This window comes from Anomaloglossus baeobatrachus, unplaced genomic scaffold, assembly GCF_048569485.1.
Source record: "Anomaloglossus baeobatrachus isolate aAnoBae1 unplaced genomic scaffold, aAnoBae1.hap1 Scaffold_2622, whole genome shotgun sequence".
NCBI classification, from domain to species: domain Eukaryota; kingdom Metazoa; phylum Chordata; class Amphibia; order Anura; family Aromobatidae; genus Anomaloglossus; species Anomaloglossus baeobatrachus.
This window is the reverse complement of record NW_027442161.1, coordinates 27,023-52,474: the sequence shown is the minus strand read 5'-3', so window position 1 is coordinate 52,474 and position 25,452 is coordinate 27,023. Positions and strand designations below refer to the sequence as shown.

Sequence of the window (25,452 nt, the reverse complement as noted above, 5' to 3'; positions counted from 1 at the left end):
GTTACAGTTGTTGATAAAAGCTTAGTAGGGTTACTGCGCATTATAAGAAAAATGCCAGGGTGCTGTTTTTGTAACACCTTAGCATAGTTGATGAGCAAAAGCACACGTTTTCAGTGTGGGGGTAGGCATTGGTGGTATAGTGGCGAGAATAGTTGCTTCCCAAGCAATTGACCCGGGTTCGATTGCAGGCGGTATGGAGTTTTTTTTTGCAACATGTTACTTTTTACTAAAAAGAATGAAAAAATATGATGCTGAGGCAGAAAACGTAAAAAAACGTGTGCATGTTCAAGCGTTGGTGGTATAGTGGTGAGCATAGCTGCCTTCCAAGCAGTTGACCCAGGCTCGATTCCCGGCCAACGCATTTGGTGATGCTTTTATTCTGTTTAAGGCTCATGGTTTTCGTTTGTTCTTCACACAATTTAGCAATACTGAAAATTAAAATAACAATAATGAAGAGAAAGTTTCTCTGCTTCTTTTCAACTGTCTAACCTTAACTATTTGCCGCGTTACAGTTGTTGATAAAAGCTTAGTAGGGTTACTGCGCATTATAAGAAAAATGCCAAGGTGCTGTTTTTGTAACACCTTAGCACAGTTGATGAGCAAAAGCACACGTTTTCAGTGTGGGGGTAGGCATTGGTGGTATAGTGGCGAGAATAGTTGCTTCCCAAGCAATTGACCCGGGTTCGATTCCCGGCCAATGCAGGCGGTATGGGTTTTTTTTTTGCAACATGTTACTTTTTACTAATAAGAATGAAAAAATATGGTGCTGAGGCAGAAAATGTAAAAAAACGTGTGCATGTTCAAGCGTTGGTGGTATAGTGGTGAGCATAGCTGCCTTCCAAGCAGTTGACCCGGGTTCGATTCCCGGCCAACGCATTTGGTGATGCTTTTATTCTGTTTAAGGCTCATGGTTTTCGTTTGTTCTTCACACAATTTAGCAATACTGAAAATTAAAATAACAATAATGAAGAGAAAGTTTCTCTGCTTCTTTTCAACTGTCTAACCTTAACTATTTGCCGCGTTACAGTTGTTGATAAAAGCTTAGTAGGGTTACTGCGCATTATAAGAAAAATGCCAGGGTGCTGTTTTTGTAACACCTTAGCACAGTTGATGAGCAAAAACACACGTTTTCAGTGTGGGGGTAGGCATTGGTGGTATAGTGGCGAGAATAGTTGCTTCCCAAGCAATTGACCCGGGTTCGATTGCAGGCGGTATGGAGTTTTTTTTTGCAACATGTTACTTTTTACTAATAAGAATGAAAAAATATGGTGCTGAGGCAGAAAATGTAAAAAAACGTGTGCATGTTCAAGCGTTGGTGGTATAGTGGTGAGCATAGCTGCCTTCCAAGCAGTTGACCCGGGTTCGATTCCCGGCCAACGCATTTGGTGATGCTTTTATTCTGTTTAAGGCTCATGGTTTTCGTTTGTTCTTCACACAATTTAGCAATACTGAAAATTAAAATAACAATAATGAAGAGAAAGTTTCTCTGCTTCTTTTCAACTGTCTAACCTTAACTATTTGCCGCGTTACAGTTGTTGATAAAAGCTTAGTAGGGTTACTGCGCATTATAAGAAAAATGCCAGGGTGCTGTTTTTGTAACACCTTAGCACAGTTGATGAGCAAAAGCACACGTTTTCAGTGTGGGGGTAGGCATTGGTGGTATAGTGGCGAGAATAGTTGCTTCCCAAGCAATTGACCCGGGTTCGATTGCAGGCGGTATGGAGTTTTTTTTTGCAACATGTTACTTTTTACTAAAAAGAATGAAAAAATATGATGCTGAGGCAGAAAACGTAAAAAAACGTGTGCATGTTCAAGCGTTGGTGGTATAGTGGTGAGCATAGCTGCCTTCCAAGCAATTGACCCGGGTTCGATTCCCGGCCAACGCATTTGGTGATGCTTTTATTCTGTTTAAGGCTCATGGTTTTCGTTTGTTCTTCACACAATTTAGCAATACTGAAAATTAAAATAACAATAATGAAGAGAAAGTTTCTCTGCTTCTTTTCAACTGTCTAACCTTAACTATTTGCCGCGTTACAGTTGTTGATAAAAGCTTAGTAGGGTTACTGCGCATTATAAGAAAAATGCCAGGGTGCTGTTTTTGTAACACCTTAGCACAGTTGATGAGCAAAAGCACACGTTTTCAGTGTGGGGGTAGGCATTGGTGGTATAGTGGCGAGAATAGTTGCTTCCCAAGCAATTGACCCGGGTTCGATTGCAGGCGGTATGGAGTTTTTTTTTGCAACATGTTACTTTTTACTAAAAAGAATGAAAAAATATGATGCTGAGTCAGAAAACGTAAAAAAACGTGTGCATGTTCAAGCGTTGGTGGTATAGTGGTGAGCATAGCTGCCTTCCAAGCAATTGACACGGGTTCGATTCCCGGCCAACGCATTTGGTGATGCTTTTATTCTGTTTAAGGCTCATGGTTTTCGTTTGTTCTTCACACAATTTAGCAATACTGAAAATTAAAATAACAATAATGAAGAGAAAGTTTCTCTGCTTCTTTTCAACTGTCTAACCTTAACTATTTGCCGCGTTACAGTTGTTGATAATAGCTTAGTAGGGTTACTGCGCATTATAAGAAAAATGCCAGGGTGCTGTTTTTGTAACACCTTAGCACAGTTGATGAGCAAAAGCACACGTTTTCAGTGTGGGGGTAGGCATTGGTGGTATAGTGGCGAGAATAGTTGCTTCTTAAGCAATTGACCCGGGTTCGATTCCCGGCCAATGCAGGCGGTATGGAGTTTTTTTTTGCAACATGTTACTTTTTACTAAAAAGAATGAAAAAATATGATGCTGAGGCAGAAAACGTAAAAAAACGTGTGCATGTTCAAGCGTTGGTGGTATAGTGGTGAGCATAGCTGCCTTCCAAGCAGTTGACCCGGGTTCGATTCCCGGCCAACGCATTTGGTGATGCTTTTATTCTGTTTAAGGCTCATGGTTTTCGTTTGTTCTTCACACAATTTAGCAATACTGAAAATTAAAATAACAATAATGAAGAGAAAGTTTCTCTGCTTCTTTTCAACTGTCTAACCTTAACTATTTGCCGCGTTACAGTTGTTGATAAAAGCTTAGTAGGGTTACTGCGCATTATAAGAAAAATGCCAGGGTGCTGTTTTTGTAACACCTTAGCATAGTTGATGAGCAAAAGCACACGTTTTCAGTGTGGGGGTAGGCATTGGTGGTATAGTGGCGAGAATAGTTGCTTCCCAAGCAATTGACCCGGGTTCGATTGCAGGCGGTATGGAGTTTTTTTTTGCAACATGTTACTTTTTACTAAAAAGAATGAAAAAATATGATGCTGAGGCAGAAAACGTAAAAAAACGTGTGCATGTTCAAGCGTTGGTGGTATAGTGGTGAGCATAGCTGCCTTCCAAGCAGTTGACCCAGGCTCGATTCCCGGCCAACGCATTTGGTGATGCTTTTATTCTGTTTAAGGCTCATGGTTTTCGTTTGTTCTTCACACAATTTAGCAATACTGAAAATTAAAATAACAATAATGAAGAGAAAGTTTCTCTGCTTCTTTTCAACTGTCTAACCTTAACTATTTGCCGCGTTACAGTTGTTGATAAAAGCTTAGTAGGGTTACTGCGCATTATAAGAAAAATGCCAAGGTGCTGTTTTTGTAACACCTTAGCACAGTTGATGAGCAAAAGCACACGTTTTCAGTGTGGGGGTAGGCATTGGTGGTATAGTGGCGAGAATAGTTGCTTCCCAAGCAATTGACCCGGGTTCGATTCCCGGCCAATGCAGGCGGTATGGGTTTTTTTTTTGCAACATGTTACTTTTTACTAATAAGAATGAAAAAATATGGTGCTGAGGCAGAAAATGTAAAAAAACGTGTGCATGTTCAAGCGTTGGTGGTATAGTGGTGAGCATAGCTGCCTTCCAAGCAGTTGACCCGGGTTCGATTCCCGGCCAACGCATTTGGTGATGCTTTTATTCTGTTTAAGGCTCATGGTTTTCGTTTGTTCTTCACACAATTTAGCAATACTGAAAATTAAAATAACAATAATGAAGAGAAAGTTTCTCTGCTTCTTTTCAACTGTCTAACCTTAACTATTTGCCGCGTTACAGTTGTTGATAAAAGCTTAGTAGGGTTACTGCGCATTATAAGAAAAATGCCAGGGTGCTGTTTTTGTAACACCTTAGCACAGTTGATGAGCAAAAACACACGTTTTCAGTGTGGGGGTAGGCATTGGTGGTATAGTGGCGAGAATAGTTGCTTCCCAAGCAATTGACCCGGGTTCGATTGCAGGCGGTATGGAGTTTTTTTTTGCAACATGTTACTTTTTACTAATAAGAATGAAAAAATATGGTGCTGAGGCAGAAAATGTAAAAAAACGTGTGCATGTTCAAGCGTTGGTGGTATAGTGGTGAGCATAGCTGCCTTCCAAGCAGTTGACCCGGGTTCGATTCCCGGCCAACGCATTTGGTGATGCTTTTATTCTGTTTAAGGCTCATGGTTTTCGTTTGTTCTTCACACAATTTAGCAATACTGAAAATTAAAATAACAATAATGAAGAGAAAGTTTCTCTGCTTCTTTTCAACTGTCTAACCTTAACTATTTGCCGCGTTACAGTTGTTGATAAAAGCTTAGTAGGGTTACTGCGCATTATAAGAAAAATGCCAGGGTGCTGTTTTTGTAACACCTTAGCACAGTTGATGAGCAAAAGCACACGTTTTCAGTGTGGGGGTAGGCATTGGTGGTATAGTGGCGAGAATAGTTGCTTCCCAAGCAATTGACCCGGGTTCGATTGCAGGCGGTATGGAGTTTTTTTTTGCAACATGTTACTTTTTACTAAAAAGAATGAAAAAATATGATGCTGAGGCAGAAAACGTAAAAAAACGTGTGCATGTTCAAGCGTTGGTGGTATAGTGGTGAGCATAGCTGCCTTCCAAGCAATTGACCCGGGTTCGATTCCCGGCCAACGCATTTGGTGATGCTTTTATTCTGTTTAAGGCTCATGGTTTTCGTTTGTTCTTCACACAATTTAGCAATACTGAAAATTAAAATAACAATAATGAAGAGAAAGTTTCTCTGCTTCTTTTCAACTGTCTAACCTTAACTATTTGCCGCGTTACAGTTGTTGATAAAAGCTTAGTAGGGTTACTGCGCATTATAAGAAAAATGCCAGGGTGCTGTTTTTGTAACACCTTAGCATAGTTGATGAGCAAAAGCACACGTTTTCAGTGTGGGGGTAGGCATTGGTGGTATAGTGGCGAGAATAGTTGCTTCCCAAGCAATTGACCCGGGTTCGATTGCAGGCGGTATGGAGTTTTTTTTTGCAACATGTTACTTTTTACTAAAAAGAATGAAAAAATATGATGCTGAGGCAGAAAACGTAAAAAAACGTGTGCATGTTCAAGCGTTGGTGGTATAGTGGTGAGCATAGCTGCCTTCCAAGCAGTTGACCCAGGCTCGATTCCCGGCCAACGCATTTGGTGATGCTTTTATTCTGTTTAAGGCTCATGGTTTTCGTTTGTTCTTCACACAATTTAGCAATACTGAAAATTAAAATAACAATAATGAAGAGAAAGTTTCTCTGCTTCTTTTCAACTGTCTAACCTTAACTATTTGCCGCGTTACAGTTGTTGATAAAAGCTTAGTAGGGTTACTGCGCATTATAAGAAAAATGCCAAGGTGCTGTTTTTGTAACACCTTAGCACAGTTGATGAGCAAAAGCACACGTTTTCAGTGTGGGGGTAGGCATTGGTGGTATAGTGGCGAGAATAGTTGCTTCCCAAGCAATTGACCCGGGTTCGATTCCCGGCCAATGCAGGCGGTATGGGTTTTTTTTTTGCAACATGTTACTTTTTACTAATAAGAATGAAAAAATATGGTGCTGAGGCAGAAAATGTAAAAAAACGTGTGCATGTTCAAGCGTTGGTGGTATAGTGGTGAGCATAGCTGCCTTCCAAGCAGTTGACCCGGGTTCGATTCCCGGCCAACGCATTTGGTGATGCTTTTATTCTGTTTAAGGCTCATGGTTTTCGTTTGTTCTTCACACAATTTAGCAATACTGAAAATTAAAATAACAATAATGAAGAGAAAGTTTCTCTGCTTCTTTTCAACTGTCTAACCTTAACTATTTGCCGCGTTACAGTTGTTGATAAAAGCTTAGTAGGGTTACTGCGCATTATAAGAAAAATGCCAGGGTGCTGTTTTTGTAACACCTTAGCACAGTTGATGAGCAAAAGCACACGTTTTCAGTGTGGGGGTAGGCATTGGTGGTATAGTGGCGAGAATAGTTGCTTCCCAAGCAATTGACCCGGGTTCGATTGCAGGCGGTATGGAGTTTTTTTTTGCAACATGTTACTTTTTACTAATAAGAATGAAAAAATATGGTGCTGAGGCAGAAAATGTAAAAAAACGTGTGCATGTTCAAGCGTTGGTGGTATAGTGGTGAGCATAGCTGCCTTCCAAGCAGTTGACCCGGGTTCGATTCCCGGCCAACGCATTTGGTGATGCTTTTATTCTGTTTAAGGCTCATGGTTTTCGTTTGTTCTTCACACAATTTAGCAATACTGAAAATTAAAATAACAATAATGAAGAGAAAGTTTCTCTGCTTCTTTTCAACTGTCTAACCTTAACTATTTGCCGCGTTACAGTTGTTGATAAAAGCTTAGTAGGGTTACTGCGCATTATAAGAAAAATGCCAGGGTGCTGTTTTTGTAACACCTTAGCACAGTTGATGAGCAAAAGCACACGTTTTCAGTGTGGGGGTAGGCATTGGTGGTATAGTGGCGAGAATAGTTGCTTCCCAAGCAATTGACCCGGGTTCGATTGCAGGCGGTATGGAGTTTTTTTTTGCAACATGTTACTTTTTACTAAAAAGAATGAAAAAATATGATGCTGAGGCAGAAAACGTAAAAAAACGTGTGCATGTTCAAGCGTTGGTGGTATAGTGGTGAGCATAGCTGCCTTCCAAGCAATTGACCCGGGTTCGATTCCCGGCCAACGCATTTGGTGATGCTTTTATTCTGTTTAAGGCTCATGGTTTTCGTTTGTTCTTCACACAATTTAGCAATACTGAAAATTAAAATAACAATAATGAAGAGAAAGTTTCTCTGCTTCTTTTCAACTGTCTAACCTTAACTATTTGCCGCGTTACAGTTGTTGATAATAGCTTAGTAGGGTTACTGCGCATTATAAGAAAAATGCCAGGGTGCTGTTTTTGTAACACCTTAGCACAGTTGATGAGCAAAAGCACACGTTTTCAGTGTGGGGGTAGGCATTGGTGGTATAGTGGCGAGAATAGTTGCTTCCCAAGCAATTGACCCGGGTTCGATTCCCGGCCAATGCAGGCGGTATGGAGTTTTTTTTTGCAACATGTTACTTTTTACTAAAAAGAATGAAAAAATATGATGCTGAGGCAGAAAACGTAAAAAAACGTGTGCATGTTCAAGCGTTGGTGGTATAGTGGTGAGCATAGCTGCCTTCCAAGCAGTTGACCCGGGTTCGATTCCCGGCCAACGCATTTGGTGATGCTTTTATTCTGTTTAAGGCTCATGGTTTTCGTTTGTTCTTCACACAATTTAGCAATACTGAAAATTAAAATAACAATAATGAAGAGAAAGTTTCTCTGCTTCTTTTCAACTGTCTAACCTTAACTATTTGCCGCGTTACAGTTGTTGATAAAAGTTTAGTAGGGTTACTGCGCATTATAAGAAAAATGCCAGGGTGCTGTTTTTGTAACACCTTAGCATAGTTGATGAGCAAAAGCACACGTTTTCAGTGTGGGGGTAGGCATTGGTGGTATAGTGGCGAGAATAGTTGCTTCCCAAGCAATTGACCCGGGTTCGATTGCAGGCGGTATGGAGTTTTTTTTTGCAACATGTTACTTTTTACTAAAAAGAATGAAAAAATATGATGCTGAGGCAGAAAACGTAAAAAAACGTGTGCATGTTCAAGCGTTGGTGGTATAGTGGTGAGCATAGCTGCCTTCCAAGCAGTTGACCCAGGTTCGATTCCCGGCCAACGCATTTGGTGATGCTTTTATTCTGTTTAAGGCTCATGGTTTTCGTTTGTTCTTCACACAATTTAGCAATACTGAAAATTAAAATAACAATAATGAAGAGAAAGTTTCTCTGCTTCTTTTCAACTGTCTAACCTTAACTATTTGCCGCGTTACAGTTGTTGATAAAAGCTTAGTAGGGTTACTGCGCATTATAAGAAAAATGCCAAGGTGCTGTTTTTGTAACACCTTAGCACAGTTGATGAGCAAAAGCACACGTTTTCAGTGTGGGGGTAGGCATTGGTGGTATAGTGGCGAGAATAGTTGCTTCCCAAGCAATTGACCCGGGTTCGATTGCAGGCGGTATGGAGTTTTTTTTTGCAACATGTTACTTTTTACTAAAAAAAATGAAAAAATATGATGCTGAGGCAGAAAACGTAAAAAAACGTGTGCATGTTCAAGCGTTGGTGGTATAGTGGTGAGCATAGCTGCCTTCCAAGCAGTTGACCCGGGTTCGATTCCCGGCCAACGCATTTGGTGATGCTTTTATTCTGTTTAAGGCTCATGGTTTTCGTTTGTTCTTCACACAATTTAGCAATACTGAAAATTAAAATAACAATAATGAAGAGAAAGTTTCTCTGCTTCTTTTCAACTGTCTAACCTTAACTATTTGCCGCGTTACAGTTGTTGATAAAAGTTTAGTAGGGTTACTGCGCATTATAAGAAAAATGCCAGGGTGCTGTTTTTGTAACACCTTAGCATAGTTGATGAGCAAAAGCACACGTTTTCAGTGTGGGGGTAGGCATTGGTGGTATAGTGGCGAGAATAGTTGCTTCCCAAGCAATTGACCCGGGTTCGATTGCAGGCGGTATGGAGTTTTTTTTTGCAACATGTTACTTTTTACTAAAAAAAATGAAAAAATATGATGCTGAGGCAGAAAACGTAAAAAAACGTGTGCATGTTCAAGCGTTGGTGGTATAGTGGTGAGCATAGCTGCCTTCCAAGCAGTTGACCCGGGTTCGATTCCCGGCCAACGCATTTGGTGATGCTTTTATTCTGTTTAAGGCTCATGGTTTTCGTTTGTTCTTCACACAATTTAGCAATACTGAAAATTAAAATAACAATAATGAAGAGAAAGTTTCTCTGCTTCTTTTCAACTGTCTAACCTTAACTATTTGCCGCGTTACAGTTGTTGATAAAAGTTTAGTAGGGTTACTGCGCATTATAAGAAAAATGCCAGGGTGCTGTTTTTGTAACACCTTAGCATAGTTGATGAGCAAAAGCACACGTTTTCAGTGTGGGGGTAGGCATTGGTGGTATAGTGGCGAGAATAGTTGCTTCCCAAGCAATTGACCCGGGTTCGATTGCAGGCGGTATGGAGTTTTTTTTTTGCAACATGTTACTTTTTACTAAAAAGAATGAAAAAATATGATGCTGAGGCAGAAAACGTAAAAAAACGTGTGCATGTTCAAGCGTTGGTGGTATAGTGGTGAGCATAGCTGCCTTCCAAGCAGTTGACCCAGGTTCGATTCCCGGCCAACGCATTTGGTGATGCTTTTATTCTGTTTAAGGCTCATGGTTTTCGTTTGTTCTTCACACAATTTAGCAATACTGAAAATTAAAATAACAATAATGAAGAGAAAGTTTCTCTGCTTCTTTTCAACTGTCTAACCTTAACTATTTGCCGCGTTACAGTTGTTGATAAAAGCTTAGTAGGGTTACTGCGCATTATAAGAAAAATGCCAAGGTGCTGTTTTTGTAACACCTTAGCACAGTTGATGAGCAAAAGCACACGTTTTCAGTGTGGGGGTAGGCATTGGTGGTATAGTGGCGAGAATAGTTGCTTCCCAAGCAATTGACCCGGGTTCGATTGCAGGCGGTATGGAGTTTTTTTTTGCAACATGTTACTTTTTACTAAAAAAAATGAAAAAATATGATGCTGAGGCAGAAAACGTAAAAAAACGTGTGCATGTTCAAGCGTTGGTGGTATAGTGGTGAGCATAGCTGCCTTCCAAGCAATTGACCCGGGTTCGATTCCCGGCCAACGCATTTGGTGATGCTTTTATTCTGTTTAAGGCTAATGGTTTTCGTTTGTTCTTCACACAATTTAGCAATACTGAAAATTAAAATAACAATAATGAAGAGAAAGTTTCTCTGCTTCTTTTCAACTGTCTAACCTTAACTATTTGCCGCGTTACAGTTGTTGATAATAGCTTAGTAGGGTTACTGCGCATTATAAGAAAAATGCCAGGGTGCTGTTTTTGTAACACCTTAGCACAGTTGATGAGCAAAAGCACACGTTTTCAGTGTGGGGGTAGGCATTGGTGGTATAGTGGCGAGAATAGTTGCTTCCCAAGCAATTGACCCGGGTTCGATTCCCGGCCAATGCAGGCGGTATGGAGTTTTTTTTTGCAACATGTTACTTTTTACTAAAAAGAATGAAAAAATATGATGCTGAGGCAGAAAACGTAAAAAAACGTGTGCATGTTCAAGCGTTGGTGGTATAGTGGTGAGCATAGCTGCCTTCCAAGCAGTTGACCCGGGTTCGATTCCCGGCCAACGCATTTGGTGATGCTTTTATTCTGTTTAAGGCTCATGGTTTTCGTTTGTTCTTCACACAATTTAGCAATACTGAAAATTAAAATAACAATAATGAAGAGAAAGTTTCTCTGCTTCTTTTCAACTGTCTAACCTTAACTATTTGCCGCGTTACAGTTGTTGATAAAAGTTTAGTAGGGTTACTGCGCATTATAAGAAAAATGCCAGGGTGCTGTTTTTGTAACACCTTAGCATAGTTGATGAGCAAAAGCACACGTTTTCAGTGTGGGGGTAGGCATTGGTGGTATAGTGGCGAGAATAGTTGCTTCCCAAGCAATTGACCCGGGTTCGATTGCAGGCGGTATGGAGTTTTTTTTTGCAACATGTTACTTTTTACTAAAAAGAATGAAAAAATATGATGCTGAGGCAGAAAACGTAAAAAAACGTGTGCATGTTCAAGCGTTGGTGGTATAGTGGTGAGCATAGCTGCCTTCCAAGCAGTTGACCCGGGTTCGATTCCCGGCCAACGCATTTGGTGATGCTTTTATTCTGTTTAAGGCTCATGGTTTTCGTTTGTTCTTCACACAATTTAGCAATACTGAAAATTAAAATAACAATAATGAAGAGAAAGTTTCTCTGCTTCTTTTCAACTGTCTAACCTTAACTATTTGCCGCGTTACAGTTGTTGATAAAAGTTTAGTAGGGTTACTGCGCATTATAAGAAAAATGCCAGGGTGCTGTTTTTGTAACACCTTAGCATAGTTGATGAGCAAAAGCACACGTTTTCAGTGTGGGGGTAGGCATTGGTGGTATAGTGGCGAGAATAGTTGCTTCCCAAGCAATTGACCCGGGTTCGATTGCAGGCGGTATGGAGTTTTTTTTTGCAACATGTTACTTTTTACTAAAAAGAATGAAAAAATATGATGCTGAGGCAGAAAACGTAAAAAAACGTGTGCATGTTCAAGCGTTGGTGGTATAGTGGTGAGCATAGCTGCCTTCCAAGCAGTTGACCCAGGTTCGATTCCCGGCCAACGCATTTGGTGATGCTTTTATTCTGTTTAAGGCTCATGGTTTTCGTTTGTTCTTCACACAATTTAGCAATACTGAAAATTAAAATAACAATAATGAAGAGAAAGTTTCTCTGCTTCTTTTCAACTGTCTAACCTTAACTATTTGCCGCGTTACAGTTGTTGATAAAAGCTTAGTAGGGTTACTGCGCATTATAAGAAAAATGCCAAGGTGCTGTTTTTGTAACACCTTAGCACAGTTGATGAGCAAAAGCACACGTTTTCAGTGTGGGGGTAGGCATTGGTGGTATAGTGGCGAGAATAGTTGCTTCCCAAGCAATTGACCCGGGTTCGATTCCCGGCCAATGCAGGCGGTATGGGTTTTTTTTTTGCAACATGTTACTTTTTACTAATAAGAATGAAAAAATATGGTGCTGAGGCAGAAAATGTAAAAAAACGTGTGCATGTTCAAGCGTTGGTGGTATAGTGGTGAGCATAGCTGCCTTCCAAGCAGTTGACCCGGGTTCGATTCCCGGCCAACGCATTTGGTGATGCTTTTATTCTGTTTAAGGCTCATGGTTTTCGTTTGTTCTTCACACAATTTAGCAATACTGAAAATTAAAATAACAATAATGAAGAGAAAGTTTCTCTGCTTCTTTTCAACTGTCTAACCTTAACTATTTGCCGCGTTACAGTTGTTGATAAAAGCTTAGTAGGGTTACTGCGCATTATAAGAAAAATGCCAGGGTGCTGTTTTTGTAACACCTTAGCACAGTTGATGAGCAAAAGCACACGTTTTCAGTGTGGGGGTAGGCATTGGTGGTATAGTGGCGAGAATAGTTGCTTCCCAAGCAATTGACCCGGGTTCGATTGCAGGCGGTATGGAGTTTTTTTTTGCAACATGTTACTTTTTACTAAAAAGAATGAAAAAATATGATGCTGAGGCAGAAAACGTAAAAAAACGTGTGCATGTTCAAGCGTTGGTGGTATAGTGGTGAGCATAGCTGCCTTCCAAGCAATTGACCCGGGTTCGATTCCCGGCCAACGCATTTGGTGATGCTTTTATTCTGTTTAAGGCTCATGGTTTTCGTTTGTTCTTCACACAATTTAGCAATACTGAAAATTAAAATAACAATAATGAAGAGAAAGTTTCTCTGCTTCTTTTCAACTGTCTAACCTTAACTATTTGCCGCGTTACAGTTGTTGATAATAGCTTAGTAGGGTTACTGCGCATTATAAGAAAAATGCCAGGGTGCTGTTTTTGTAACACCTTAGCACAGTTGATGAGCAAAAGCACACGTTTTCAGTGTGGGGGTAGGCATTGGTGGTATAGTGGCGAGAATAGTTGCTTCCCAAGCAATTGACCCGGGTTCGATTGCAGGCGGTATGGAGTTTTTTTTTGCAACATGTTACTTTTTACTAAAAAGAATGAAAAAATATGATGCTGAGGCAGAAAACGTAAAAAAACGTGTGCATGTTCAATCGTTGGTGGTATAGTGGTGAGCATAGCTGCCTTCCAAGCAGTTGACCCGGGTTCGATTCCCGGCCAACGCATTTGGTGATGCTTTTATTCTGTTTAAGGCTCATGGTTTTCGTTTGTTCTTCACACAATTTAGCAATACTGAAAATTAAAATAACAATAATGAAGAGAAAGTTTCTCTGCTTCTTTTCAACTGTCTAACCTTAACTATTTGCCGCGTTACAGTTGTTGATAAAAGCTTAGTAGGGTTACTGCGCATTATAAGAAAAATGCCAGGGTGCTGTTTTTGTAACACCTTAGCACAGTTGATGAGCAAAAGCACACGTTTTCAGTGTGGGGGTAGGCATTGGTGGTATAGTGGCGAGAATAGTTGCTTCCCAAGCAATTGACCCGGGTTCGATTCCCGGCCAATGCAGGTATGCGGTATGGGTTTTTTTTTTGCAACATGTTACTTTTTACTAATAAGAATGAAAAAATATGGTGCTGAGGCAGAAAATGTAAAAAAACGTGTGCATGTTCAAGCGTTGGTAGTATAGTGGTGAGCATAGCTGCCCTCCAAGCAGTTGACCCGGGTTCGATTCCCGGCCAACGCATTTGGTGATGCTTTTATTCTGTTTAAGGCTCATGGTTTTCGTTTGTTCTTCACACAATTTAGCAATACTGAAAATTAAAATAACAATAATGAAGAGAAAGTTTCTCTGCTTCTTTTCAACTGTCTAACCTTAACTATTTGCCGCGTTACAGTTGTTGATAAAAGCTTAGTAGGGTTACTGCGCATTATAAGAAAAATGCCAGGGTGCTGTTTTTGTAACACCTTAGCACAGTTGATGAGCAAAAGCACACGTTTTCAGTGTGGGGGTAGGCATTGGTGGTATAGTGGCGAGAATAGTTGCTTCCCAAGCAATTGACCCGGGTTCGATTGCAGGCGGTATGGAGTTTTTTTTTGCAACATGTTACTTTTTACTAAAAAGAATGAAAAAATATGATGCTGAGGCAGAAAACGTAAAAAAACGTGTGCATGTTCAAGCGTTGGTGGTATAGTGGTGAGCATAGCTGCCTTCCAAGCAATTGACCCGGGTTCGATTCCCGGCCAACGCATTTGGTGATGCTTTTATTCTGTTTAAGGCTCATGGTTTTCGTTTGTTCTTCACACAATTTAGCAATACTGAAAATTAAAATAACAATAATGAAGAGAAAGTTTCTCTGCTTCTTTTCAACTGTCTAACCTTAACTATTTGCCGCGTTACAGTTGTTGATAATAGCTTAGTAGGGTTACTGCGCATTATAAGAAAAATGCCAGGGTGCTGTTTTTGTAACACCTTAGCACAGTTGATGAGCAAAAGCACACGTTTTCAGTGTGGGGGTAAGCATTGGTGGTATAGTGGCGAGAATAGTTGCTTCCCAAGCAATTGACCCGGGTTCGATTGCAGGCGGTATGGAGTTTTTTTTTGCAACATGTTACTTTTTACTAAAAAGAATGAAAAAATATGATGCTGAGGCAGAAAACGTAAAAAACGTGTGCATGTTCAAGCGTTGGTGGTATAGTGGTGAGCATAGCTGCCTTCCAAGCAATTGACCCGGGTTCGATTCCCGGCCAACGCATTTGGTGATGCTTTTATTCTGTTTAAGGCTCATGGTTTTCGTTTGTTCTTCACACAATTTAGCAATACTGAAAATTAAAATAACAATAATGAAGAGAAAGTTTCTCTGCTTCTTTTCAACTGTCTAACCTTAACTATTTGCCGCGTTACAGTTGTTGATAATAGCTTAGTAGGGTTACTGCGCATTATAAGAAAAATGCCAGGGTGCTGTTTTTGTAACACCTTAGCACAGTTGATGAGCAAAAGCACACGTTTTCAGTGTGGGGGTAGGCATTGGTGGTATAGTGGCGAGAATAGTTGCTTCCCAAGCAATTGACCCGGGTTCGATTGCAGGCGGTATGGAGTTTTTTTTTGCAACATGTTACTTTTTACTAAAAAGAATGAAAAAATATGATGCTGAGGCAGAAAACGTAAAAAAACGTGTGCATGTTCAATCGTTGGTGGTATAGTGGTGAGCATAGCTGCCTTCCAAGCAGTTGACCCGGGTTCGATTCCCGGCCAACGCATTTGGTGATGCTTTTATTCTGTTTAAGGCTCATGGTTTTCGTTTGTTCTTCACACAATTTAGCAATACTGAAAATTAAAATAACAATAATGAAGAGAAAGTTTCTCTGCTTCTTTTCAACTGTCTAACCTTAACTATTTGCCGCGTTACAGTTGTTGATAAAAGCTTAGTAGGGTTACTGCGCATTATAAGAAAAATGCCAGGGTGCTGTTTTTGTAACACCTTAGCACAGTTGATGAGCAAAAGCACACGTTTTCAGTGTGGGGGTAGGCATTGGTGGTATAGTGGCGAGAATAGTTGCTTCCCAAGCAATTGACCCGGGTTCGATTCCCGGCCAATGCAGGCGGTATGGGTTTTTTTTTTTGCAACATGTTACTTTTTACTAATAAGAATGAAAAAATATGGTGCTGAGGCAGAAAATGTAAAAAAACGTGTGCATGTTCAAGCGTTGGTAGTATAGTGGTGAGCATAGCTGCCCTCCAAGCAGTTGACCCGGGTTCGATTCCCGGCCAACGCATTTGGTGATGCTTTTATTCTGTTTAAGGCTCATGGTTTTCGTTTGTTCTTCACACAATTTAGCAATACTGAAAATTAAAATAACAATAATGAAGAGAAAGTTTCTCTGCTTCTTTTCAACTGTCTAACCTTAACTATTTGCCGCGTTACAGTTGTTGATAAAAGCTTAGTAGGGTTACTGCGCATTATAAGAAAAATGCCAGGGTGCTGTTTTTGTAACACCTTAGCACAGTTGATGAGCAAAAGCACACGTTTTCAGTGTGGGGGTAGGCATTGGTGGTATAGTGGCGAGAATAGTTGCTTCCCAAGCAATTGACCCGGGTTCGATTGCAGGCGGTATGGAGTTTTTTTTTGCAACATGTTACTTTTTACTAAAAAGAATGAAAAAATATGATGCTGAGGCAGAAAACGTAAAAAAACGTGTGCATGTTCAAGCGTTGGTGGTATAGTGGTGAGCATAGCTGCCTTCCAAGCAATTGACCCGGGTTCGATTCCCGGCCAACGCATTTGGTGATGCTTTTATTCTGTTTAAGGCTCATGGTTTTCGTTTGTTCTTCACACAATTTAGCAATACTGAAAATTAAAATAACAATAATGAAGAGAAAGTTTCTCTGCTTCTTTTCAACTGTCTAACCTTAACTATTTGCCGCGTTACAGTTGTTGATAATAGCTTAGTAGGGTTACTGCGCATTATAAGAAAAATGCCAGGGTGCTGTTTTTGTAACACCTTAGCACAGTTGATGAGCAAAAGCACACGTTTTCAGTGTGGGGGTAAGCATTGGTGGTATAGTGGCGAGAATAGTTGCTTCCCAAGCAATTGACCCGGGTTCGATTGCAGGCGGTATGGAGTTTTTTTTTTGCAACATGTTACTTTTTACTAAAAAGAATGAAAAAATATGATGCTGAGGCAGAAAACGTAAAAAAACATGTGCATGTTCAATCGTTGGTGGTATAGTGGTGAGCATAGCTGCCTTCCAAGCAGTTGACCCGGGTTCGATTCCCGGCCAACGCATTTGGTGATGCTTTTATTCTGTTTAAGGCTCATGGTTTTCGTTTGTTCTTCACACAATTTAGCAATACTGAAAATTAAAATAACAATAATGAAGAGAAAGTTTCTCTGCTTCTTTTCAACTGTCTAACCTTAACTATTTGCCGCGTTACAGTTGTTGATAAAAGCTTAGTAGGGTTACTGCGCATTATAAGAAAAATGCCAGGGTGCTGTTTTTGTAACACCTTAGCACAGTTGATGAGCAAAAGCACACGTTTTCAGTGTGGGGGTAGGCATTGGTGGTATAGTGGCGAGAATAGTTGCTTTCCAAGCAATTGACCCGGGTTCGATTGCAGGCGGTATGGAGTTTTTTTTTGCAACATGTTACTTTTTACTAAAAAGAATGAAAAAATATGATGCTGAGGCAGAAAACGTAAAAAAACGTGTTCATGTTCAAGCGTTGGTGGTATAGTGGTGAGCATAGCTGCCTTCCAAGCAGTTGACCCGGGTTCGATTCCCGGCCAACGCATTTGGTGATGCTTTTATTCTGTTTAAGGCTCATGGTTTTCGTTTGTTCTTCACACAATTTAGCAATACTGAAAATTAAAATAACAATAATGAAGAGAAAGTTTATCTGCTTCTTTTCAACTGTCTAACCTTAACTATTTGCCGCGTTACAGTTGTTGATAAAAGCTTAGTAGGGTTACTGCGCATTATAAGAAAAATGCCAGGGTGCTGTTTTTGTAACACCTTAGCACAGTTGATGAGCAAAAGCACACGTTTTCAGTGTGGGGGTAGGCATTGGTGGTATAGTGGCGAGAATAGTTGCTTCCCAAGCAATTGACCCGGGTTCGATTGCAGGCGGTATGGAGTTTTTTTTTGCAACATGTTACTTTTTACTAAAAAGAATGAAAAAATATGATGCTGAGGCAGAAAACTTAAAAAAACGTGTGCATGTTCAAGCGTTGGTGGTATAGTGGTGAGCATAGCTGCCTTCCAAGCAGTTGACCCGGGTTTGATTCCCGGCCAACGCATTTGGTGATGCTTTTATTCTGTTTAAGGCTCATGGTTTTCGTTTGTTCTTCACACAATTTAGCAATACTGAAAATTAAAATAACAATAATGAAGAGAAAGTTTCTCTGCTTCTTTTCAACTGTCTAACCTTAACTATTTGCCGCGTTACAGTTGTTGATAAAAGCTTAGTAGGGTTACTGCGCATTATAAGAAAAATGCCAGGGTGCTATTTTTGTAACACCTTAGCACAGTTGATGAGCAAAAGCACACGTTTTCAGTGTGGGGGTAGGCATTGGTGGTATAGTGGCGAGAATAGTTGCTTCCCAAGCAATTGACCCGGGTTCGATTGCAGGCGGTATGGAGTTTTTTTTTGCAACATGTTACTTTTTACTAAAAAGAATGAAAAAATATGATGCTGAGGCAGAAAACGTAAAAAATTGTGTGCATGTTCAAGCGTTGGTGGTATAGTGGTGAGCATAGCTGCCTTCCAAGCAGTTGACCCGGGTTCGATTCCCGGCTAACGCATTTGGTGATGCTTTTATTCTGTTTAAGGCTCATGGTTTTCGTTTGTTCTTCACACAATTTAGCAATACTGAAAATTAAAATAACAATAATGAAGAGAAAGTTTCTCTGCTTCTTTTCAACTGTCTAACCTTAACTATTTGCCGCGTTACAGTTGTTGATAAAAGCTTAGTAGGGTTACTGCGCATTATAAGAAAAATGCCAGGGTGCTGTTTTTGTAACACCTTAGCACAGTTGATGAGCAAAAGCACACGTTTTCAATGTGGGGGTAGGCATTGGTGGTATAGTGGCGAGAATAGTTGCTTCCCAAGCAATTGACCCGGGTTCGATTGCAGGCGGTATGGAGGTTTTTTTTGCAACATGTTACTTTTTACTAAAAAGAATGAAAAAATATGATGCTGAGGCAGAAAACGTAAAAAAAGTGTGCATGTTCAAGTGTTGGTGGTATAGTGGTGAGCATAGCTGCCTTCCAAGCAGTTGACCCGGGTTCGATTCCCGGCCAACGCATTTGGTGATGCTTTTATTCTGTTTAAGGCTCATGGTTTTCGTTTGTTCTTCACACAATTTAGCAATACTGAAAATTAAAATAACAATAATGAAGAGAAAGTTTCTCTGCTTCTTTTCAACTGTCTAACCTTAACTATTTGCCGCGTTACAGTTGTTGATAAAAGCTTAGTAGGGTTACTGCGCATTATAAGAAAAATGCCAGGGTGCTGTTTTTGTAACACCTTAGCACAGTTGATGAGCAAAAGCACACGTTTTCAGTGTGGGGGTAGGCATTGGTGGTATAGTGGCGAGAATAGTTGCTTCCCAAGCAATTGACCCGGGTTCGATTGCAGGCGGTATGGAGTTTTTTTTTGCAACATGTTACTTTTTACTAAAAAGAATGAAAAAATATGATGCTGAGGCAGAAAACGTAAAAAAACGTGTGCATGTTCAAGCGTTGGTGGTATAGTGGTGAGCATAGCTGCCTTCCAAGCAATTGACCCGGGTTCGATTCCCGGCCAACGCATTTGGTGATGCCTTTATTCTGTTTAAGGCTCATGGTTTTCGTTTGTTCTTCACACAATTTAGCAATACTGAAAATTAAAATAACAATAATGAAGAGAAAGTTTCTCTGCTTCTTTTCAACTGTCTAACCTTAACTATTTGCCGCGTTACAGTTGTTGATAAAAGCTTAGTAGGGTTACTGCGCATTATAAGAAAAATGCCAGGGTGCTGTTTTTGTAACACCTTAGCACAGTTGATGAGCAAAAGCACATGTTTTCAGTGTGGGGGTAGGCATTGGTGGTATAGTGGCGAGAATAGTTGCTTCCCAAGCAATTGACCCAGGTTCGATTGCAGGCGGTATGGAGGTTTTTTTTGCAACATGTTACTTTTTACTAAAAAGAATGAAAAAATATGATGCTGAGGCAGAAAACGTAAAAAAAGTGTGCATGTTCAAGCGTTGGTGGTATAGTGGTGAGCATAGCTGCCTTCCAAGCAGTTGACCCGGGTTCGATTCCCGGCCAACGCATTTGGTGATGCTTTTATTCTGTTTAAGGCTCATGGTTTTCGTTTGTTCTTCACACAATTTAGCAATACTGAAAATTAAAATAACAATAATGAAGAGAAAGTTTCTCTGCTTCTTTTCAACTGTCTAACCTTAACTATTTGCCGCGTTACAGTTGTTGATAAAAGCTTAGTAGGGTTACTGCGCATTATAAGAAAAATGCCAGGGTGCTGTTTTTGTAACACCTTAGCACAGTTGATGAGCAAAAGCACACGTTTTCAGTGTGGGGGTAGGCATTGGTGGTATAGTGGCGAGAATAGTTGCTTCCCAAGCAATTGACCCGGGTTCGATTGCAGGCGGTATGGAGTTTTTTTTTGCAACATGTTACTTTTTACTAAAAAGAATGAAAAAATATGATGCTGAGGCAGAAAACGTAAAAAAACGTGTGCATGTTCAATCGTTGGTGGTATAGTGGTGAGCATAGCTGCCTTCCAAGCAGTTGACCCGGGTTCGATTCCCGGCCAACGCATTTGGTGATGCTTTTATTCTGTTTAAGGCTCATGGTTTTCGTTTGTTCTTCACACAATTTAGCAATACTGAAAATTAAAATAACAATAATGAAGAGAAAGTTTCTCTGCTTCTTTTCAACTGTCTAACCTTAACTATTTGCCGCGTTACAGTTGTTGATAATAGCTTAGTAGGGTTACTGCGCATTATAAGAAAAATGCCAGGGTGCTGTTTTTGTAACACCTTAGCACAGTTGATGAGCAAAAGCACACGTTTTCAGTGTGGGGGTAAGCATTGGTGGTATAGTGGCGAGAATAGTTGCTTCCCAAGCAATTGACCCGGGTTCGATTGCAGGCGGTATGGAGTTTTTTTTTTGCAACATGTTACTTTTTACTAAAAAGAATGAAAAAATATGATGCTGAGGCAGAAAACGTAAAAAAACATGTGCATGTTCAATCGTTGGTGGTATAGTGGTGAGCATAGCTGCCTTCCAAGCAGTTGACCCGGGTTCGATTCCCGGCCAACGCATTTGGTGATGCTTTTATTCTGTTTAAGGCTCATGGTTTTCGTTTGTTCTTCACACAATTTAGCAATACTGAAAATTAAAATAACAATAATGAAGAGAAAGTTTCTCTGCTTCTTTTCAACTGTCTAACCTTAACTATTTGCCGCGTTACAGTTGTTGATAAAAGCTTAGTAGGGTTACTGCGCATTATAAGAAAAATGCCAGGGTGCTGTTTTTGTAACACCTTAGCACAGTTGATGAGCAAAAGCACACGTTTTCAGTGTGGGGGTAGGCATTGGTGGTATAGTGGCGAGAATAGTTGCTTTCCAAGCAATTGACCCGGGTTCGATTGCAGGCGGTATGGAGTTTTTTTTTGCAACATGTTACTTTTTACTAAAAAGAATGAAAAAATATGATGCTGAGGCAGAAAACGTAAAAAAACGTGTTCATGTTCAAGCGTTGGTGGTATAGTGGTGAGCATAGCTGCCTTCCAAGCAGTTGACCCGGGTTCGATTCCCGGCCAACGCATTTGGTGATGCTTTTATTCTGTTTAAGGCTCATGGTTTTCGTTTGTTCTTCACACAATTTAGCAATACTGAAAATTAAAATAACAATAATGAAGAGAAAGTTTATCTGCTTCTTTTCAACTGTCTAACCTTAACTATTTGCCGCGTTACAGTTGTTGATAAAAGCTTAGTAGGGTTACTGCGCATTATAAGAAAAATGCCAGGGTGCTGTTTTTGTAACACCTTAGCACAGTTGATGAGCAAAAGCACACGTTTTCAGTGTGGGGGTAGGCATTGGTGGTATAGTGGCGAGAATAGTTGCTTCCCAAGCAATTGACCCGGGTTCGATTGCAGGCGGTATGGAGTTTTTTTTTGCAACATGTTACTTTTTACTAAAAAGAATGAAAAAATATGATGCTGAGGCAGAAAACTTAAAAAAACGTGTGCATGTTCAAGCGTTGGTGGTATAGTGGTGAGCATAGCTGCCTTCCAAGCAGTTGACCCGGGTTTGATTCCCGGCCAACGCATTTGGTGATGCTTTTATTCTGTTTAAGGCTCATGGTTTTCGTTTGTTCTTCACACAATTTAGCAATACTGAAAATTAAAATAACAATAATGAAGAGAAAGTTTCTCTGCTTCTTTTCAACTGTCTAACCTTAACTATTTGCCGCGTTACAGTTGTTGATAAAAGCTTAGTAGGGTTACTGCGCATTATAAGAAAAATGCCAGGGTGCTATTTTTGTAACACCTTAGCACAGTTGATGAGCAAAAGCACACGTTTTCAGTGTGGGGGTAGGCATTGGTGGTATAGTGGCGAGAATAGTTGCTTCCCAAGCAATTGACCCGGGTTCGATTGCAGGCGGTATGGAGTTTTTTTTTGCAACATGTTACTTTTTACTAAAAAGAATGAAAAAATATGATGCTGAGGCAGAAAACGTAAAAAATTGTGTGCATGTTCAAGCGTTGGTGGTATAGTGGTGAGCATAGCTGCCTTCCAAGCAGTTGACCCGGGTTCGATTCCCGGCTAACGCATTTGGTGATGCTTTTATTCTGTTTAAGGCTCATGGTTTTCGTTTGTTCTTCACACAATTTAGCAATACTGAAAATTAAAATAACAATAATGAAGAGAAAGTTTCTCTGCTTCTTTTCAACTGTCTAACCTTAACTATTTGCCGCGTTACAGTTGTTGATAAAAGCTTAGTAGGGTTACTGCGCATTATAAGAAAAATGCCAGGGTGCTGTTTTTGTAACACCTTAGCACAGTTGATGAGCAAAAGCACACGTTTTCAGTGTGGGGGTAGGCATTGGTGGTATAGTGGCGAGAATAGTTGCTTCCCAAGCAATTGACCCGGGTTCGATTGCAGGCGGTATGGAGTTTTTTTTTGCAACATGTTACTTTTTACTAAAAAGAATGAAAAAATATGATGCTGAGGCAGAAAACTTAAAAAAACGTGTGCATGTTCAAGCGTTGGTGGTATAGTGGTGAGCATAGCTGCCTTCCAAGCAGTTGACCCGGGTTTGATTCCCGGCCAACGCATTTGGTGATGCTTTTATTCTGTTTAAGGCTCATGGTTTTCGTTTGTTCTTCACACAATTTAGCAATACTGAAAATTAAAATAACAATAATGAAGAGAAAGTTTCTCTGCTTCTTTTCAACTGTCTAACCTTAACTATTTGCCGCGTTACAGTTGTTGATAAAAGCTTAGTAGGGTTACTGCGCATTATAAGAAAAATGCCAGGGTGCTATTTTTGTAACACCTTAGCACAGTTGATGAGCAAAAGCACACGTTTTCAGTGTGGGGGTAGGCATTGGTGGTATAGTGGCGAGAATAGTTGCTTCCCAAGCAATTGACCCGGGTTCGATTGCAGGCGGTATGGAGTTTTTTTTTGCAACATGTTACTTTTTACTAAAAAGAATGAAAAAATATGATGCTGAGGCAGAAAACGTAAAAAATTGTGTGCATGTTCAAGCGTTGGTGGTATAGTGGTGAGCATAGCTGCCTTCCAAGCAGTTGACCCGGGTTCGATTCCCGGCTAACGCATTTGGTGATGCTTTTATTCTGTTTAAGGCTCATGGTTTTCGTTTGTTCTTCACACAATTTAGCAATACTGAAAATTAAAATAACAATAATGAAGAGAAAGTTTCTCTGCTTCTTTTCAACTGTCTAACCTTAACTATTTGCCGCGTTACAGTTGTTGATAAAAGCTTAGTAGGGTTACTGCGCATTATAAGAAAAATGCCAGGGTGCTGTTTTTGTAACACCTTAGCACAGTTGATGAGCAAAAGCACACGTTTTCAATGTGGGGGTAGGCATTGGTGGTATAGTGGCGAGAATAGTTGCTTCCCAAGCAATTGACCCGGGTTCGATTGCAGGCGGTATGGAGGTTTTTTTTGCAACATGTTACTTTTTACTAAAAAGAATGAAAAAATATGATGCTGAGGCAGAAAACGTAAAAAAAGTGTGCATGTTCAAGTGTTGGTGGTATAGTGGTGAGCATAGCTGCCTTCCAAGCAGTTGACCCGGGTTCGATTCCCGGCCAACGCATTTGGTGATGCTTTTATTCTGTTTAAGGCTCATGGTTTTCGTTTGTTCTTCACACAATTTAGCAATACTGAAAATTAAAATAACAATAATGAAGAGAAAGTTTCTCTGCTTCTTTTCAACTGTCTAACCTTAACTATTTGCCGCGTTACAGTTGTTGATAAAAGCTTAGTAGGGTTACTGCGCATTATAAGAAAAATGCCAGGGTGCTGTTTTTGTAACACCTTAGCACAGTTGATGAGCAAAAGCACACGTTTTCAGTGTGGGGGTAGGCATTGGTGGTATAGTGGCGAGAATAGTTGCTTCCCAAGCAATTGACCCGGGTTCGATTGCAGGCGGTATGGAGTTTTTTTTTGCAACATGTTACTTTTTACTAAAAAGAATGAAAAAATATGATGCTGAGGCAGAAAACGTAAAAAAACGTGTGCATGTTCAAGCGTTGGTGGTATAGTGGTGAGCATAGCTGCCTTCCAAGCAATTGACCCGGGTTCGATTCCCGGCCAACGCATTTGGTGATGCCTTTATTCTGTTTAAGGCTCATGGTTTTCGTTTGTTCTTCACACAATTTAGCAATACTGAAAATTAAAATAACAATAATGAAGAGAAAGTTTCTCTGCTTCTTTTCAACTGTCTAACCTTAACTATTTGCCGCGTTACAGTTGTTGATAAAAGCTTAGTAGGGTTACTGCGCATTATAAGAAAAATGCCAGGGTGCTGTTTTTGTAACACCTTAGCACAGTTGATGAGCAAAAGCACATGTTTTCAGTGTGGGGGTAGGCATTGGTGGTATAGTGGCGAGAATAGTTGCTTCCCAAGCAATTGACCCAGGTTCGATTGCAGGCGGTATGGAGGTTTTTTTTGCAACATGTTACTTTTTACTAAAAAGAATGAAAAAATATGATGCTGAGGCAGAAAACGTAAAAAAAGTGTGCATGTTCAAGCGTTGGTGGTATAGTGGTGAGCATAGCTGCCTTCCAAGCAGTTGACCCGGGTTCGATTCCCGGCCAACGCATTTGGTGATGCTTTTATTCTGTTTAAGGCTCATGGTTTTCGTTTGTTCTTCACACAATTTAGCAATACTGAAAATTAAAATAACAATAATGAAGAGAAAGTTTCTCTGCTTCTTTTCAACTGTCTAACCTTAACTATTTGCCGCGTTACAGTTGTTGATAAAAGCTTAGTAGGGTTACTGCGCATTATAAGAAAAATGCCAGGGTGCTGTTTTTGTAACACCTTAGCACAGTTGATGAGCAAAAGCACACGTTTTCAGTGTGGGGGTAGGCATTGGTGGTATAGTGGCGAGAATAGTTGCTTCCCAAGCAATTGACCCGGGTTCGATTGCAGGCGGTATGGAGTTTTTTTTTGCAACATGTTACTTTTTACTAAAAAGAATGAAAAAATATGATGCTGAGGCAGAAAACGTAAAAAAACGTGTGCATGTTCAATCGTTGGTGGTATAGTGGTGAGCATAGCTGCCTTCCAAGCAGTTGACCCGGGTTCGATTCCCGGCCAACGCATTTGGTGATGCTTTTATTCTGTTTAAGGCTCATGGTTTTCGTTTGTTCTTCACACAATTTAGCAATACTGAAAATTAAAATAACAATAATGAAGAGAAAGTTTCTCTGCTTCTTTTCAACTGTCTAACCTTAACTATTTGCCGCGTTACAGTTGTTGATAAAAGCTTAGTAGGGTTACTGCGCATTATAAGAAAAATGCCAGGGTGCTGTTTTTGTAACACCTTAGCACAGTTGATGAGCAAAAGCGCACGTT

General features: G+C 40.2%; 28 non-coding genes across 28 annotated transcripts; all 28 read left to right on the top strand.

Annotated features, from left to right (window-relative positions):
• The first annotated feature begins 630 nt into the window (after window positions 1-630).
• Window positions 631-702, top strand: TRNAG-CCC (transfer RNA glycine (anticodon CCC)). The gene has a single exon. It is a non-coding gene; the product is annotated as a tRNA-Gly (tRNA).
• A 102-nt stretch (window positions 703-804) lies between these two features.
• Window positions 805-876, top strand: TRNAG-UCC (transfer RNA glycine (anticodon UCC)). Its single transcript has one exon. It is a non-coding gene; the product is annotated as a tRNA-Gly (tRNA).
• Window positions 877-1,309: 433 nt separating this feature from the next.
• Window positions 1,310-1,381, top strand: TRNAG-UCC (transfer RNA glycine (anticodon UCC)). Its single transcript has one exon. It is a non-coding gene; the product is annotated as a tRNA-Gly (tRNA).
• Window positions 1,382-2,834: 1,453 nt separating this feature from the next.
• On the top strand, window positions 2,835-2,906 carry TRNAG-UCC (transfer RNA glycine (anticodon UCC)). The gene has a single exon. It is a non-coding gene; the product is annotated as a tRNA-Gly (tRNA).
• A 774-nt stretch (window positions 2,907-3,680) lies between these two features.
• Window positions 3,681-3,752, top strand: TRNAG-CCC (transfer RNA glycine (anticodon CCC)). The gene has a single exon. It is a non-coding gene; the product is annotated as a tRNA-Gly (tRNA).
• Window positions 3,753-3,854: 102 nt separating this feature from the next.
• On the top strand, window positions 3,855-3,926 carry TRNAG-UCC (transfer RNA glycine (anticodon UCC)). Its single transcript has one exon. It is a non-coding gene; the product is annotated as a tRNA-Gly (tRNA).
• A 433-nt stretch (window positions 3,927-4,359) lies between these two features.
• Window positions 4,360-4,431, top strand: TRNAG-UCC (transfer RNA glycine (anticodon UCC)). The gene has a single exon. It is a non-coding gene; the product is annotated as a tRNA-Gly (tRNA).
• Window positions 4,432-5,710: 1,279 nt separating this feature from the next.
• On the top strand, window positions 5,711-5,782 carry TRNAG-CCC (transfer RNA glycine (anticodon CCC)). The gene has a single exon. It is a non-coding gene; the product is annotated as a tRNA-Gly (tRNA).
• A 102-nt stretch (window positions 5,783-5,884) lies between these two features.
• Window positions 5,885-5,956, top strand: TRNAG-UCC (transfer RNA glycine (anticodon UCC)). Its single transcript has one exon. It is a non-coding gene; the product is annotated as a tRNA-Gly (tRNA).
• Window positions 5,957-6,389: 433 nt separating this feature from the next.
• On the top strand, window positions 6,390-6,461 carry TRNAG-UCC (transfer RNA glycine (anticodon UCC)). The gene has a single exon. It is a non-coding gene; the product is annotated as a tRNA-Gly (tRNA).
• A 774-nt stretch (window positions 6,462-7,235) lies between these two features.
• TRNAG-CCC (transfer RNA glycine (anticodon CCC)) lies at window positions 7,236-7,307 on the top strand. The gene has a single exon. It is a non-coding gene; the product is annotated as a tRNA-Gly (tRNA).
• A 102-nt stretch (window positions 7,308-7,409) lies between these two features.
• TRNAG-UCC (transfer RNA glycine (anticodon UCC)) lies at window positions 7,410-7,481 on the top strand. Its single transcript has one exon. It is a non-coding gene; the product is annotated as a tRNA-Gly (tRNA).
• Window positions 7,482-8,419: 938 nt separating this feature from the next.
• Window positions 8,420-8,491, top strand: TRNAG-UCC (transfer RNA glycine (anticodon UCC)). The gene has a single exon. It is a non-coding gene; the product is annotated as a tRNA-Gly (tRNA).
• A 433-nt stretch (window positions 8,492-8,924) lies between these two features.
• Window positions 8,925-8,996, top strand: TRNAG-UCC (transfer RNA glycine (anticodon UCC)). The gene has a single exon. It is a non-coding gene; the product is annotated as a tRNA-Gly (tRNA).
• A 1,280-nt stretch (window positions 8,997-10,276) lies between these two features.
• On the top strand, window positions 10,277-10,348 carry TRNAG-CCC (transfer RNA glycine (anticodon CCC)). Its single transcript has one exon. It is a non-coding gene; the product is annotated as a tRNA-Gly (tRNA).
• A 102-nt stretch (window positions 10,349-10,450) lies between these two features.
• On the top strand, window positions 10,451-10,522 carry TRNAG-UCC (transfer RNA glycine (anticodon UCC)). Its single transcript has one exon. It is a non-coding gene; the product is annotated as a tRNA-Gly (tRNA).
• A 433-nt stretch (window positions 10,523-10,955) lies between these two features.
• Window positions 10,956-11,027, top strand: TRNAG-UCC (transfer RNA glycine (anticodon UCC)). Its single transcript has one exon. It is a non-coding gene; the product is annotated as a tRNA-Gly (tRNA).
• A 774-nt stretch (window positions 11,028-11,801) lies between these two features.
• Window positions 11,802-11,873, top strand: TRNAG-CCC (transfer RNA glycine (anticodon CCC)). The gene has a single exon. It is a non-coding gene; the product is annotated as a tRNA-Gly (tRNA).
• A 102-nt stretch (window positions 11,874-11,975) lies between these two features.
• On the top strand, window positions 11,976-12,047 carry TRNAG-UCC (transfer RNA glycine (anticodon UCC)). Its single transcript has one exon. It is a non-coding gene; the product is annotated as a tRNA-Gly (tRNA).
• A 1,279-nt stretch (window positions 12,048-13,326) lies between these two features.
• On the top strand, window positions 13,327-13,398 carry TRNAG-CCC (transfer RNA glycine (anticodon CCC)). The gene has a single exon. It is a non-coding gene; the product is annotated as a tRNA-Gly (tRNA).
• A 1,961-nt stretch (window positions 13,399-15,359) lies between these two features.
• TRNAG-CCC (transfer RNA glycine (anticodon CCC)) lies at window positions 15,360-15,431 on the top strand. Its single transcript has one exon. It is a non-coding gene; the product is annotated as a tRNA-Gly (tRNA).
• A 1,619-nt stretch (window positions 15,432-17,050) lies between these two features.
• TRNAG-UCC (transfer RNA glycine (anticodon UCC)) lies at window positions 17,051-17,122 on the top strand. The gene has a single exon. It is a non-coding gene; the product is annotated as a tRNA-Gly (tRNA).
• Window positions 17,123-18,060: 938 nt separating this feature from the next.
• Window positions 18,061-18,132, top strand: TRNAG-UCC (transfer RNA glycine (anticodon UCC)). The gene has a single exon. It is a non-coding gene; the product is annotated as a tRNA-Gly (tRNA).
• A 1,441-nt stretch (window positions 18,133-19,573) lies between these two features.
• Window positions 19,574-19,645, top strand: TRNAG-UCC (transfer RNA glycine (anticodon UCC)). The gene has a single exon. It is a non-coding gene; the product is annotated as a tRNA-Gly (tRNA).
• A 1,444-nt stretch (window positions 19,646-21,089) lies between these two features.
• On the top strand, window positions 21,090-21,161 carry TRNAG-UCC (transfer RNA glycine (anticodon UCC)). Its single transcript has one exon. It is a non-coding gene; the product is annotated as a tRNA-Gly (tRNA).
• A 938-nt stretch (window positions 21,162-22,099) lies between these two features.
• Window positions 22,100-22,171, top strand: TRNAG-UCC (transfer RNA glycine (anticodon UCC)). The gene has a single exon. It is a non-coding gene; the product is annotated as a tRNA-Gly (tRNA).
• A 938-nt stretch (window positions 22,172-23,109) lies between these two features.
• Window positions 23,110-23,181, top strand: TRNAG-UCC (transfer RNA glycine (anticodon UCC)). Its single transcript has one exon. It is a non-coding gene; the product is annotated as a tRNA-Gly (tRNA).
• A 1,441-nt stretch (window positions 23,182-24,622) lies between these two features.
• Window positions 24,623-24,694, top strand: TRNAG-UCC (transfer RNA glycine (anticodon UCC)). The gene has a single exon. It is a non-coding gene; the product is annotated as a tRNA-Gly (tRNA).
• Window positions 24,695-25,452: the final 758 nt, after the last annotated feature.